The 17595-nt window shown below is 31.1% G+C and overlaps 1 protein-coding gene across 1 annotated transcript in view; it reads left to right on the forward strand.

Annotated features, from left to right (window-relative positions):
* The window catches only part of LOC148303952 (uncharacterized), a 225301-nt gene that overhangs the window by 154802 nt on the left and 52904 nt on the right, over window positions 1-17595 (forward strand). The window lies entirely within an intron of this gene.

A 17595-nucleotide genomic window follows, 5' to 3' on the forward strand; every position in this document is an offset into this window, starting at 1 on the left:
GATAATCCAGATTTTGTGAACAAGTATTTGGACACACTCAAAATGTTGTTACAAAATATTATAAATAATTAATTTTATTTTCTAATATTTATTTAATATTATCCTGGACTGGTCCCTGAAGCGCAGGAGTGATCATCTTACCTTCATGTAAGTGGCGATCAAGATAACACTGCGTCAATATGATGCAGTGCCCTATACACCATAGGGTGCGAATAAGGGTTAGGGAGAGATATTCTCGACTAAATACATGTAGATATACATATATGTATTTGCCGAGAACGTAAATATAATTCACAATTTTTGAGGGTGTCCAAATACTTGTTCACAAATCTGGGTTTCTCCATTTAGAACCAGATTTGTGAACAATTATTTGGACACTTTGATGGTTATCATACTTACATATATACACATATGTGGAGGTCATCACCAAAAAGCTACATTTCCAATATTGCACAAAAACCTTTAAGTGTAAATTTGTTCTTTAAAGTCGCGACAAAACGTGACCAAACCTGTGTTAAACCAATATGAAATCATTAAATCGCACCAAAACATAACAAATCTTCAAGCTAGAATTCCTGATTACTTTAAATCATTTATAATGGAAATGTATCGTTTTGGTGAGGACCTCCACATATGCGATGTGTGATGTCAATGTCTCCTTGAATTATGAAAATTAAGACGTTTTGACAACGTTCGTGCGTCGATCACATCACTTTATCAGTTCTCCGTGATCTCTATTCTGTCTCTCTTTGTGTCCGCTAATCAGCTCTGCATACCCCGTCCATCCCTCGCCTCTGGAGGATCTCTCCATCTCGCGCACAAAGGGCCGTCCCGACACAATTACCCCCTCATTTGTTCCCCGCTGGATGAGGCGAGCTATCTGGAATGGGATCGGTAGGTTGGCCGAGGGGTGTGGAGAAGAATGAAAAGACACTGCCTTCTCGATCACGATTTACATATTATCATCAGATGATGGCGCTTCTGAAAGCAAACGAGAAAGATTTTGAAAATCAACTCATTTCAACCAGGGGTTGGGAACCTTGGACCTTTAGACCCCTTGGCTGCTCTAATACGGCCTTTCGACTTAAAAAAAAACTGAATACCTCTATGTATATTCATTTAATTTATTTCTTAAATATACACGATCAGGTATGCCAAATACTTGTAAGTGGTCAGGTTAATCGGCGGATATGTATGAGGAGATGCATGAACGTGGAAGAGGCGATTAATGTTTGTAAAGACAGAGTGGTGTGGCGTTCTATTATATCTGCCTACCCCTGCGGGGAACCGGCGTGATGGTTAGTTAGTTAGTTAGTTTTTATAATTTATCTCATTTTGGCGATTTAGGCGTAGCCTGTGTTGAGCCGAAATACTAAGATGCTAAGTTTAATACAATAATTGTGTAAAACAATTTACATTAAAAAAAAAAAAAAACAAGTAAGATTTTAAAAATCAATTAAATTTCAACCAGGGGTTGAGAACCTTGGACCTTTAGACCCCTTGGCTGCTCTAATACGGCCTTTTGACTAAAAAAACTGAATACCTCTTGTAGATTCTCGTATAAAAAATCAGCTTCCGTGTTTGTAACACATGAAAGAAAAGTGATCAGCCCTCCGCTTCAGGTACCAGTCCAGGATAATATTGAGTAAATATTAGAGTGAAAAAATCATTTATATTTATTTCACCCCCCCTGGGAATCGAACCTGGGACCTCCAGAAAGGTAGCCGAGCGTGCTGACTATTAATTACACTACGGAGGCGGACATACATATGTCGATTATTCCGACTCCTGACCTGACCACTTTCAAGTATTTGAAATACTTAATCCTACCAAGTTTTCCTCTGTCTCCCTTTGCTTGTATAACTGACGAAATTCAGCTCATAAATTATTTTACCATACCATATTTCTTCACTCATTCGATTTGCATCCCCAAACCATCTCAACACATCTTTTTTTTCTGCCATATCGATCAGACACAGGATTATTCATCCTACGGAAGAGATATCAATATTGTAGGCGTCTCAACTTAAAATGAAACATCTTTATTTTAAATACGACAGAAAATTAGAACTGTAGCTTCCCTATGGCTTGCGATATCCATTTTTTTTTTATCTGCTTTTCGTTTCTAGATAAAATTATTACAGGATTTATGAATACGGATAGTAAAATGCGTAAAAAATTAATTTGTTGCTGACGGATGTTAGAGGTCAAAATAAAACATGGAACAAAGGCAAGATAAAGGAATGGGTAAATGATCAAGAGTTAATTTTATGAAAATTATAAAATGTATATATTCGCAATTTTTCTCTCTTTTTTGTCTGTATATTAGGTTAAAATGGTAAAAAACAATATAAAATGTATAAAAAAAAACTCCAGCGACAAGACACACAAGGTGGCTTTTTAGGGTCTTTGCAAAATATATATATTTTTAAATGTTTTAAAATTGTGATTTAAATAAATGTTTACAATTTATGTTAATAAAAAAAAATTAAAATTAAAAAACACATATTACCAATTGGGAATATACATAGTATTTTTTACAGCTATTAATAATAATAAAACATCTAAATTACCTGCTTTATATTGTACATACATTTCTTAGATATGCTCTTATACTATTGCACCCGCTTTTATCCAGGAGGGTATTGTTATTAATCAAAATGTATACTTACCCACGTTTATTATTAATTGGTAAAAAAAAGATAGGCTATATCTCTTAATCTCGTCGCTACTTCTGGAGATCGAATTACATTTTGGAAACCGGTTATCATCTTGTGTAAAACTGAAAGTGTTGAAACATCCCTTTGTAACGCGGCCACCCGGTAGCGCTCCATTGTGTCCGGGTCACGAACTGAGAGGTCCTGTTCAATGTTAATAGGAATACAACGCTCGGGATAGAGATGAGTATCTTGATTGGAACCAACTCATGTCGAGGAGGTCGAAAAATGAACAAATTTATGTAAAGGAATATATTTCTTTAATTTTTTTTCGTCAATAAAACAGTGAGCGACAGAGAAAAACCAAGATGGGGCCGTTACGTCAGTTTTTTTCTTTAGTCTACCCTATATCACATTCAATATAAACTATTATGTACATATTGTTTTTTGACATCTCATCAAAGATGAAGAAGAATATGGAAGTCTGGGCTTTTGTGGGGCTGACGACCGTCATAGGCTGGTTTGAGTGATCACTTTACACACGTGTAACATTCACCAATTCTACCCATTATTGACAACCACACTACTCAAATTCTTGTAAGTTCTTTATATCGCTCACTCCTTTCAAGAACGTCATAAATCAAAAATCGACAATTTTCAGTTGTGCATGTTTTCGGAATGCCCAGAAAATTTACTTTATCCCAGCAAAAGCAGCATATTTTTAACTTAATATTTACCCGCTACAGGGCAGCAAGTGTTGCTTTTGCATTTTGAAGAAAAGGTTTTGTTTAATTATTTTTCTTAAATATACTATGTATTTTTCAAATAGAGAAAAAACTTTCAGGTTTTACCTAAAAAGATCTGTTACACAGTAAAAAGTTCAATAAATGGTTTGATATTTAATTTTAATACATTGTATTAAATTTTTAAACTTTAAAAACGTTCTCCTGAAAAATCATTTTTTGAATTATGACGTTCTTGAAAGGAATGAGCGATATATTATTTACACTCAATTACATCACATACATATAAACATACATTAACATGTTACAGTTTCCAAAACATTAATTTATAAATTATTTGAGACTAATAATAATATTTTCAAAAAACATTATGATTAATTGATTTTTTCTTTTTTGTTTCAGGTAAATAAATTAAATATAACATACTCTGAATCTTTATACAAAAGATGTGTAGAAGACAGGTAAGTTTTCCTTTATATTTTTTTCTACTTTTAAAGCATAAACGCATTATCCATCCATGGGCATCCACTCCAAAAATGGTCGAAATAACTACACACATTACTTTTATCAGTCGATGCTATTTCAGATATATTTCATCGATTAAAATACTAATAAATAAAAAACTTATGTACTTAGAAATATGATAAATGGGTAACAGTTTATTTTTAGGTTATCCGATTGACATGGTTATATTTCTTTCCATCTTAAATTATTGGTAATTTCATTAATTGATTTGGCAGTCACTTTGTGGTAAATTCTACTCATTTTTAATTTAAGTCTTACATGGTTAATACCACTATTTCTTAAAATCCAATGTGAAACGAATTTTGATGCATATATATATATATATATATATATATATATATATATATATATATATATATATATATATATATATATATGTATATATATATATAAATATATATATATATATATATATATATATATATGTATATATATATATATAATATATATATATATATATATATATATATATATATATATATATATATATATACTTAAGAAATTAATAAACTAAATTTTTTATTTTTTTTTAAATTTCAGTATAAAATGTAAAATTCCAAATGTATTTTTTATTTATGTTTTACTTGGTAATTACCACTGTTTCTTTAAATATAATGTGACACGTGTTTCAATTAATTCCGCATTATTTTCAAAAACTGCGAAATGCATCAAAATTCGTTTCACATTGGATTTTAAGAAATAGTGGTATTAACCATGTAAGACTTAAATTAAAAATGAGTAGAATTTACCACAAAGTTATTAATTTCTTAAGTATATATATATATATATATATATATATATATATATATATATATATATATATATATATATATATATATATATATATATATATATATATATATATATATATTCTTATAATTTATCTGCATTTTGGCTATTTAGCCATAGCCTGTGTTGAGCCGAAATACTAACCTGCTAAGTTTAAAACAATTTAAATAAAAAAAATTGGTGCAAGAGATAATATTTTTTTTTACATATATTTCATTTAATATAATATATTGACAAAACCAAATTTGTAAACTGATTTTTACGTGATTAGCTTCAAGTGAACTTTTCCTAAAACCGAATCGATTAACAAATTATTTTAGAGGACTCGTAATTCAATTCGGTTTTTTAATTCGATCGCCCATACCTAGATGTAATACCGAAGATGAAGATGCGTAATGTGTTATACAAAATATTAATCTGTAGTACCAAATTCCTGAGTAAATTGTACTGTAATGAATCATGTTAGAGGAGGTTCGCATTCCTTGCATTTTTACTTCAAGGTTACTCCATCCAAAGGACGAAGAAGGATCGAGAATATGTATTTTTTCCTTTTATTGTTTTATTTCTCTTCTCACAGACTCGCGCCGTCTTTAACCTTTTAGGTGCGAACGACAAACACTATTATAAGGATAATAATAAAATAATTAAATTCACTTTTTTATGATGCCATTTTAGATTCTGATACGGATTAGTTTTTAGAATCTAGATTCGATTCTTATTTTATTACAACCACTAGGTATATATATATATATATATATATATATATATATATATATATATATATATATATATATATATATATATATATATATATATATATATATATATATATATATATATATATATATATATATAAACAGTGGGTGGCCAAATTATTAGGGACACTTTGAATTTCCTGTAATTTTCATGATCAAATGAATTTAATGAGCAAATAATTAGGTTTTTTAACTATTTTTCTATTCATTGGGTTACTTTATTTAGAATATAGAAACAATATAATCATACATTTAATAAAAGTAATTTATTTTTATCATAAAAAGCGATTATTCAAAAATTTCAGAAAAAACCTTAATATTTAGTAATAACACCCTTTGCTGCAATTACAACTTCCAAACGTCGGGGCATGCTTTCTATGCAGATTTTTGCATTGTGCCGAAGATTAAGGTTACCATGCCATACTCTGGTAAGAGTTTCTATCAGTATCCGCTTGGTGGTGATGACTTTTTTAGCAATTTCCCGTTTCGTTAGCCTCCAAATGTTTTCAATAAGGTTCATATCCAGCAAATTGCCCGGGCAAGGCAAAACACATACTCAATAGACGTTTTTTTCAGCCAAGAATGCGGTAACACTCCTGGCTTTATGACACGGTACCTATTCATGCATAAACACATACTCTTCATCACCAGGGAACCATTCCTTAGCCTCGGCTGGACCCGACTTTTCAGTACTCGCTGGTACTGGTCTTGCCTCATGGTCCCTTCCATGGTATAGAATCGTCCCATACCCTTAAATGAAATCATGAACCACAACATTATGCTAACAGGGTGTTTTTAGCCCTCTTCACAAGGCAGTCCGGGTGGAATTTTTCTCCTGGGCCACGTCGGACGAATGAAGTTTTTCCCACCAAAATTTTAAATGTTGACTCGTCTTAGAAGCAGACCTATAAAGTATTACCATGATTGCAAAAATGTGTATTTTTAATTACTTTTTTATTTTATTATACAAATATAAGTCATAAATACTCGATTCCAGTCCGAAACAGTTATATTCCGGTGTTCTTTGGCCCATAAGAGTCGTTTTTCTTCATGTCTTAGTCAGGCGTAGTTTTTTGGTTGGACGTCGACCCATTAGATTTACTTCAACTAACCGTCTCTGAACTGTCCTTTTTAAGACGTTAATTCCTTCATCGTTTATCAACAAAAGTTAACAACAGTTAGACAATCAATAGACATTTTACGATTTTGGAAATAGATGTCCCTGACTTTATGGGCACCACGCGGAGTTTTGATCCTTTTTCTGCCTTTTTTTCCGAAGCGGGCTGATTCTAGAGGCAGGTTTTTATCAATTTTTCTTTGTATCCGATGAATTCCTGATTTTGAAACTTCTGTAAGTGCTGCTATTTCTTTCTAAAAATATGTGGAATGAAGTAGTCAGGTTATAACATCCCTACATTTTCTTAGAGATATGTTTGAAGACTTGCCCATACTTAATTTGAGAATATTATGGTTCAGTTCAAACTAAATTGAATTTTAGTTAAAAATGAATTGAAATTAACTTGTTGAATTAGCAAAACAAATAAATTATTAAACAATACTTACGTTTTTATGGTCTTGAACTTAAAAAACTTACACAAAAATGGTTTGAAAAAATATTAACTGAGCTCACACCAATACCATTTTTCACTAATCAACATCCAAATGATAAAAAAACCTTACTTTTTTGATATTTCACAGTATTGCCACATCTTCAAAATAATAGTAATGATACCAGCAACAAAAAAACATTAGAAAAAATAATTACAACGAATTTAATTGACCAGAAAATTCATTTAAACTTGGAAATTACAAAAAAGTACAAGTGTCCCTAATAATTTGGCCACCCACTGTATATATATATATATATATATATATATATATATATATATATATATATATATATATATACATAATCTAAAGTAGTATTATTTTGAATATTTTATTTTTATTTTAAACAGTCAATTATTATATTTTAATTTTAAGACATTTCTAAATTTTTACATAACTTTCTCAGAATACCGATATTGAAAAATTAAATCGGAATATCCAGTCGCGCGGAAAGGTTAGGTCCTTAGAGGTCCAGTATTTATTGGGATGCTGCGCGATGGCGAGATAAGAGGGCGCTATTTGGATTTTCGATTAGACCGGCCGATCCGGGCCCCAGATAAGGGGACCCAGATTAATAAAAATCGATTTAGACTTTTATTTGGGGCCACTTCACCATTAGCGTACACCTACTGGGAACCACACACCATACGCTTAGGCCCGGACCACAATCGACTCTACGAAATTCCAACAATGTATTTATTTACAACATTTTGAGTGTGTCCATGTTGTAAATAAATTAACTGGTCAAATTATAAGCTAAAATAATAAAAATAAAAATGATATTTTCTGGCGTTTCTCATGTATGTGATTGTAATCCAGGATTCGGATCTCACATACTAATATAAGAGTTTCTGCTCAATAAAAAGCTTCTTTTCATCTCACCAATAGATGTCTCTAGTGAAATTCTTGTGACTCAAGAACAATGTTTCAAAATTGGTTCTTATATATAGAACTTCCAAGAATTGTAGAAGTGTGGTTGTCAATAATAGGTAGAATTGGTGAATGTTACACGTGTGTAAAGTGATCACTTAAACCAGCCTATGGCGGTCGTCAGTCCCGTAAATGCCCCAGACTTCTATATTCTTCTTCATCTTTGATAAGATTTCAAAAAATAATATCCAACAATATATTTTTAACAACATTTTGAGTATGTCCAAATACATGTTTACAAATCTGGATTATTATCTCCAATAATAGAATTATTTATCATATTATATTTTTGATATCTCAATATAGATGAAGAAGAGTATAGAAGTCTGGGGATTTACGGGGCTTACGACCGTCATAGGCTGGTTTAAGTGATCACTTTACACACGTGTTACAATTACAAATTCTACCCATGATTGGTCAGCGTGTTCGGCTACCGTACTGGAGGTCCTGGGATCGATTCTCAGGGGGAGTAAATTAATACAAGTGATTTTTTTTCACTCTGATATAATAGTCGTTTAATATTAACCTGGACTGGTGCCTGAAGCGGGGGGCTGATCACCCTTCTTTCATGTTTTAAGGATCAAGATAACACTGCGTTTATATGATGCAGTGCCCTATGCACCATTAAAGGTAAGATTCATCGTTATAAAAATGCGGATAAAAAACTAATCTCCATAAGTAAGATATCATTTTTAACAGATGAACTGAGTGTTGATATTATAAAACGTATTGTGAAACTATGTGCGTATCTAAAATCATCAAAACTTTTTTATGATTATTTAAAAAATATTTTTTTAGTCTAGTTTCCATTGTGAAGCCGGTTTTAACTTCTCGATTTACCTCATTTTCACCATAGCAACAATAAATATTTTGATAGAGGTCTTGTCTCAATGTGTTATAATCCCATATAAGATATGCTTCGCATTGTAGTCCATTGTAATACGAGGGCATATATTCATATTGTTTACTGACTCAAAGAAACTTCCAATAAGATTTTTCTATAGTGCATCATCTTGGGTAGGAACTTTTTTATTATTCTTTAATATTTCCATGATTTTTCTGTCTGGTGATAAAGAAATTTCCAATCTGATTTCTGACTTAGAATTTTTTTATTGAGTTCAGTTACATTGGATATAAAGCTAAAAAGGGAGATTCGCTTTTGACTAGAACAATCTCGAATCAGTTGAATTTATCGAAAAAAAGTGATAATTTTATGAATTATTTTAAATTAAATTTGGGGGTTGAATTCACTGTGATATTATTAAAACCGTTAGTATTTTATTGATTCAAATATTTTTCTTATTTTGATTGTCCGCCTCCGTAGTGTAATGGTCAGCATGCTCAGCTACCGTTCTGGAGGTCCCGGATTCGATTCTCAGGGGGGTTTAATAAATATAAGTGATTTTTCACTCTAATATTTATTCAATATTACACTGGACTGGTACCTGAAGTAGAGGGCTGATCACCTTTACTTCATGTGTAAAACGATCGAGATAACACTGTGTTTATATGAAGCAGTGCCCTATGCACCGTTGGGGTACGGTAGGGGTTTTATTATATTTTATTAGATGTGTAAATAACTTGAACACGATTATTGATTTGGTTATCTTAAAATCGATCGCAAAAACTCATTGTTATTTAATTTATATATTATAAGCATTATTTAATTTATTTTTCCTTTTCAATTTTCAGATTTCTATGATATTTCCTAACTTATCTGATGATAACATTTTGAGTGTGTCCAAATACTTGTTCACAAAATCTGGATTATCTCCAATTACAGGAGTTATTCCCGTAAATGCCCAGACTTCCATATTCTTCTTCATCTTTGATGAGATGTCAAAAAATTATCTGATGATATTGACCAAAAGTTGTAACATTAGGATATGTAATAACATAAATTATCTTAATATTTATTATTATTTTTATATCATAAAATTAAAAATACCTATAATATGTGTAATAATAAATTCATAATAAACACAATTATTTCATGTGAATTTATTTCAAACAATATATTATTATCCATGTCGGTTACGACAAAACCCGGTTGCTGGTCAAATAAAATTCATGTGGAAAAAATTACATAGTTGTTATTTTATTATATAAAATGCAGTTCCACCAAGAAATGTCAGTACAAAACTTAAATCTTATATTATTATCCATTAACAAAAATAAATTATTTTATTAATTTAGTAGTCACTTTGTGAGAATCTATCCATTATTAACTTAAGTTTTACTTGATAATAACACCTCTATACTCTAAAATTAAGAGTAAGCTTCACATACGGTGTTTGAAATTGATCTGGGAAGCATCGAAACACGTGTGGTAATTGATTTTGAGGAAAAAATGGACTTACTAAGTAAAACTTGAATCAATAAGGTGCATTTTTACAGCCTAAACATTAAGTTCTTTCATATTATTTTTTGACATCTCATTAAAGATGAAGAAGAATATGTAAGTCTGGGCATTTACGGGGCTGACGACCGTCATAGGCTGGTTTAAGTGATCACTTTACACACGTGTAACATTTGATGAGATGTCAAAAAAAATATGAAAATAACTCCTGTAATTGGAGATAATCCAGAGAACAAGTATTTGGACACACTCAAAATGTTGTAAATTAAGTTCTTTCTGTTTTATTTTGACAGTTAAAAAAAAACTGTCTAAATTTTTAGTTTACAATAAAAATTAACACCACCTTACTTTTTGAACGCTTTTTGTTCACCCTGTTTCCAGACGGGATAAAATTAACTTAAGTTTATTTTCTGTGAAATATTTTTGTGAATACATTTTGGCTAATGCCAATTTCGATGCTGCATAAAGTCCATTAAAATCTCACAGACATTTTTATAGCACCGAGGGGTGGCGCCTGGTATCATTTGACAATTATTAATACGTCTGTAGACAGTTCAATTTCATGCCATGTTTAATACAACATGGAAATAAAAGCAAACAAGTCTGCGAGTGAAATTTATTGCAAGGGTTATGACGCTGCTTCAGAAGCAATGTATGGGGAGAAAAAAGTACACTGATTTTTTTTGGAACACTGAATACGAAGCAATTGTGAGAAAATGGATAATAAAATTGACGAATTGCCATACCGAATTCAATGCGAAAAATAATTTATGTAATTTTACCAAGAAATTAGATATGAACAATTCGTATTTTATTTATTGTTTCGGCATTAACTTTGTGGTAAGACATGTTACAATGATTAAAGAAAACACTTCGTTTTTTACCACTTGATTTTTATTATAGACTACATGTTTCAGAAGTTAAACTTCCATCATTCAGGTCTGTATAATAACTAAAAAATAATAATTGATTTATTACAAAAAAGTGGTGTTTATGAAATTTCGTGTGGAGATTGTGATAAAAAATATATTGGCCAAACTGCGAGAAATTTAAAGATTAGAATTAAAGAACATCATAGCGGTCTTGTTAGTAATTATTTTTCGGAATTTGCAAATCATATAATAGATACTTATCACTCATTTCATTCTCATAAATTAAAATTATTACACCTTGTTCCATATAAAGGCCAAATTATGAATTATCTTGAAAATTTAGAAATCCAAAAAAACCTGAATTCTAATAATAATTTATTAAATAATTTATTGTTTCAAAATTCTTCACCATTGCTTTCCATTTTTCCTTTGTTTTCAAACTCCGTCCCTTGACTAACCCCTTCCCCTTACTTTCCCCTCTTCTTATTTATAGAACAATTTTATATTTTAGTTATTATACAGACCTGAATGATGGAAGTTTAACTTCTGAAACATGAAGTCTATAATAAAACTCAAGTGGTAAAAAACGAAGTGTTTTCTTTAATCAATGTACAATTCGTATGTTCAAGTTCAGCTTTCAGCAGATATGGGATTTAGTTTATTTACGAGTATTTTATATACTTTAAGCAATTAATTGACCTTTACGTTTATTACATTTAACCCTCTTGTTATTAGTGTCATTTATCAGATCCATAAGATATAAAATTAATAACAATAATTTAGAAGATTTGGAGAGCTACTTTGGTTTCTAGATCTATCATTAAACTAGCCGTTAATACATTAAATCAGATAAGAAAATACAAATCTTGATATTACATAAATTTGGAAGGTTTTGAGAGATATGTAAGTATCTAGATCTAGTATTAAACTAGTCGTTAATACATGAAATTAAAGCTTCTTCTTCTTCTTCTTCTTCTTCTTTTAGGACTAGGTCCTGTCATTCTCGGGTCGCTCCTGGGAGGTGGAAGACCAGCTATCCTTCCATCGTTTAGGTGGTCTTCCTTGGGGTCTGATCCCGCCTATGCTGCTGTCCGCTGCCACCCTCACCACTCGATCCGAACTCGCTCTTCTCACATGATCTCTCCAGAAACGTCTAAATAAATTAAAGCAAAAAATTATAAACAGTATAATTATTAAGAAGGTTTCAAGAGATACTAAGGCTAGATTTAGGAACAAACTACCCATTAATACATTTAATCAGAGTGGAAAAACCAAATATTTATATTTTAACAATTAAAAAAGGTTTGCCGAAACACTTGGGTATCCAGATACAGTGTTAAACTAGCCGTCAAAACATAGATCAGAGTAGAAAAATCAACCATTGATATTAAAGTAATTTGGAATTTTTCAAGAGATACTTGGGTATCTATATCTAATGTTGAACTAGCTGTCAATACATCAAATTAGAGTCGAAAATTAAAGTATTGATATTATAATAATTTAAAAGGTTTGGAGAGATCCTTAGGTATCTAGATCTAATATTAAACTAGCCGTCAATACTGTAGAAAATTTAAATATGGATATAAGAATAGTTTAAACGGTTTAGAGAGATACTTGGATATCTAAATCTAGTGTTAAACTAATCGTTCATACATCAAATCAGAGTAATAAATTAAAATAGTGATATAATTTAGGTTTAGAGATTTACTTAGGTATATAGATCTAGCATTAAACTAGCCGTTAATACATCAAATCAGACAAGAAAATTAAAATTTTGAAATTATAATGGTTTGGAGAAATACTTATGTAGGTAACATCATGTGTTAATCTAAGCTCTGTTTTATTTTTTCATTGCTAACATCACAGATAATACGACCAGTGAGAGTTGTCGAGATGAGGGTGTAGAATCAAAATGGTCGACAGGAGGGGGTGGGATGATAAAGGAGAGAATAGGAAGGAAGAAGGGAGAGCTGTGTGGTGTATGTATAATGTGTATGCCGACAGACCCCACGCGTCTGAGGACATGACAAAACAAGCACGTACTGGGTAAATATCACACCAGGAGCAAACGTGGTATATTTATTTTAATAACGCTATCAAGATCCGACTAGTATAGTGTTTATTACTCAAATTTATTGGTATTCCAATGCCGTCTTTATTACTATTAATTCGTATTTATCACTTTGGATTTATTAGCCCTCTGTGCCGGTTTCAGTTACCGATCAGTCTGCCATTATTATAAACTAATTTTACCGTGTAATGTAGGACTTATACTTTTTATATTTTATGATTATGAGGCATTACCTGATTCTATATCTTGTATACACCGATATCTGAATAAAACACGTAAACGAAGATTTTTTAGACGAATTTCGGTTTTAAAGTCTTTGATTAAATTCTTAAGAAAGACTACTTATGCTAAATGTACTTCTTTTAAAAGCAAAAGAATATCAATATGTTTATTAATATATATATATATATATATATATATATATATATATATATATATATATATATATATATATATATATATATATATATATATATATATATATATATATATATATATATATATATATATGTGTGTGTGTATAAATGTTAAAGTTACTATTAATTGTAAACGATATAAACGGTGCCAAATGACTTGGTTAATAAATGGTAATAATTTGAAAAATAAACTGACTTTAATATTTTATAACAATATGAGATCAACAAAAATCTCGAATCTGAATCTTTAGTCATAATTTTTACCATCTCTATGCTTCTGTATTAATACATAGGTACCTACATAATATCTTCGGTTTTGGTACATCAGTGTGATATCGCCTCCGAGAGCATCAGTCATAGACTCGGGCATTGAAGGAAGGCCCTTATTACGCCGTGGCATTCACAAAGGGTTCCCAGGACACAAGGCACATGGGTCCTGCGACCATTATTGACATTTCAATTCCTAATTATTGTCCGTCATCACAACACGTTGATGGATGGAGCAGTCTGGGGTCGGTCTCCGGCAGAACTAATAATGGGGTCCTGAACATCCAAATTATTCAGGGATCGATGTAATGCTTGCCTTCGATTTCGTTTCATTGACTCTTCAAATGTGTAATGACCCTCCTAATCGAAGACGTAATTCACGGTATAAAATATGCAGAATTAATCTTTTTTTCTCTCAGACTATCTGTATGACAGTTATTAGTTTTTTTCGAGTCCTAGTTCCCCAACCTTAATGTTTATTTTAAGTATTAAATGTTTAATCAAACAATGATTTTTTGAGTCTACTAAGTTGTGTTTTATTGTTAAAAAAACGCTTAAAAATCAATATTGTGATAATTGTTTCGCCTAGTTATGGCATTTTCATGTGTTTTTTAAACAATAAAATACAACTTAGTACACTCAAAAAGTCAGTGTTTGATTTAACATTTAATACATAAATTTAAATGGAGTTCTATAAATTAAACGCCAAATCTACAAATACAATGTGTTTATTTTTAAAATTAAAAAAAAAAGTTTTTTTTTTGTTATTCACAAAAATACTTCACTTTCATACTATTTCTATGAGCATAAGCTGCTCATTTTTAAAAATAGGTATCAAGATGTGGTAGATTAGGGTTTGAAGCGAGAAACCCTGACTCAAGAGTCCGCGACCCTAACCACGGGACCAAAACCCTACACGAATCAAAATGTATGGAAGTGAAGCGTAGAGTTTGCAAAAGTAGGATGAAAATAGACTGAATGCAGTCGAAATGCAATCTCTAGGATGAATGTGCGTCAAAACGATGGTAATAGGCGAAGATTGCTTGTAAAGACAGAGTTATGTGGCGTATTATTCTCTCTACTTATCCCTGGGAAGAAACGGCGTGATATGTAGTTATCTTGTTTTTATTTTAGCGATATCACATATTTCTTATGTTTCTTCTTCAACTTCACAATACGTATATGTATATATATATATATATATATATATATATATATATATATATATATATATATATATATATATATATATATATATATATATATATATATATATATATATATATATAAAAAGATTGTTCGCAAATTCTCTGCCTACCCCTTCAGTAAAACGGCGTGACCGTTAGTTTTTTTGTTCTTAAAATATTTTTAAGCTGAAGATGCTTCAATCAAATATGCTTAATAATGCTTTGCCAATTTCTGCATACAATGAAAATGTAAAATTCCTCGTCCCATTATTCACAAAAATAATACTCGCACAAGTCAAATATTTGACGCTTCTGTTAATGTACACTGTGACATTGAACAATGGAAGTGACAGGTATGTTAGATACTAGTACACCCTCTTAATAGCAATTGTCTACGAGCTTAAATTGTGTCCATTTGCCAGCCTTCTTACTTTGGGAAACACCCAATGTAATGGTGCCTACTGATTACACATCCAATTGTCTTCGACACCTGCAAAAATCCTATAGATCTGATGTCATAGAAGTTTTTATACTACGTAGTATCGTCAATGATAAATTTAAATATGCTTACACACACATACTATAACAAATTTCTTTTTTTTTTCTTTTTTTTTTTTGAAAACATATTACATACATATTGTCACATACATAATATTCCAAATGAGTATTTTCTATTTCTCATTTCGGAACACAAATAATAAAGTTACAAAAAAGATTTTTTTTAAATAACCTAAACTAATACATGGCAAAATATAAAAACAATAATCGGGTATAATAAATAGGCATATGAAGCATATTTAAAAGAAATAAATGAGAAAACATAAGGTAAGAAGCATATTTAAAATAAACAAATGTGAAAATATAAAAATTTATAAATATAAACATAAATATATGCATTTAAGAATTACTCTCACATAACATAAGACCTCCCAACAAAACCGACTAATTACAATTGATACACTTTATGGTAACGTACATAGAACGAGATCCAAAACACAGAAACACACATCTCTTTTACTACTGCAAGTAAAATTATTTAAAATCATAATGAATTGGAGGTCGTTAAGATACCAATAAGAGATCATTTAAAACTACATACGTTATTTTCTTGGTGTTAATAACATAGAGACAAAGTAATCTTATCCATACCAGTCCAGAGCCATAACAGCGAATATTTTTTTTACATATTTTAAAGTTACAGCACTTTTCTGCGAGTCCAGAATACTTAATCCCTCGTGTTTGGTTCGGGAGAGCAATAATCCGTTCCCACGACAGAAAGCCGCCTTGTTTTTATCTGCCAAACCGAACGAGGCCTTTAAAATGTCGTTAAATATTGAGAAATTACTTTTTCGATATTAATTTTTATTTGTGGTGAGATAATTTTCCATCACACTTCGCACAATGATCCTCTTCCGTGGTACCTGAGTACCCTTAGTCGTGCCAAGAAATACTTCATAAATACCACTAAATCAATCAGAATCTGATGCTGAAACTAGCCCTACAAAAGTTTTCGTGTGAGGAGGGTGTATACAACTAGACGTATGAAGAATCTGGTACTCTCTGCCTACCCCTGTAGCGAAAAAAAACCCACATGTATATTCTCTAGGCTTCTCCGTCTTAATCCTCATTTCTGAGGGCTGTGACCCTTGCAGAAGCAATGACTCTTCTCCAGTTATCCCTTGACTGCGCTGCACGTAGCGCTCCAACCACTGAGGTGCCTGCTGCTGCCTTAATTTGATCGGTCCATCGTGTGAGGATCTTCCTCTCCCTCTCTTTCCCTCCAGGCTACCGATCACAACTAGTCGTTCCAGGCTATTCTCGTTGCCACGCGCAACGTGTCCAAAGAACTGGAGAATCCGTCGGGTACAGTTATTGGCCAGAGTCAAGCCATCCAGGCGTAGTTCCTGGCGAATGGACTCATTCTCTAGGCATCTTATATTAATAACTTCACAAAACTGATGTGGGTCAAATGTAAAATTTGCTCCAAGAAAATTGGTGGGTATATAAAATAGAAGTAATAAATAATATAAAATATTTCAATTAGATTAAAACCAAATTGATTTTTGGGCATGACTTCACTACTCCATTTATAGAAAGTAAAGTTTATATAAATGAATTTATTATAAAACAAATCTTTGCCTTAGTACCGACGACACTCATTTTTATACTAGCCCATATAAATAAACTTATCTTTTTCCTAATATCTCCATAATATAAAATCCCATAAACTGATTGTATTACTGATATACTTAAAATAGTAGCGTGTCTTTTGCTGATAAAAATCTGCATATATTACAATGAGAATCGTATTTTGAACGAAAAAACATCATCTTTTATATTATTTTATTTAATGTTTATGTCACCATTAAATTTGATGACATTTATAGACCATGTTTAGTAAGAAAGGGGATTTTTT

The sequence above is a fragment of the Brachycentrus maculatus genome, unplaced genomic scaffold (genome assembly GCF_059751285.1).
Source record: "Brachycentrus maculatus isolate JH-2025_06_01 unplaced genomic scaffold, ASM5975128v1 h1tg000337l, whole genome shotgun sequence".
NCBI classification, from domain to species: Eukaryota; Metazoa; Arthropoda; class Insecta; order Trichoptera; family Brachycentridae; genus Brachycentrus; species Brachycentrus maculatus.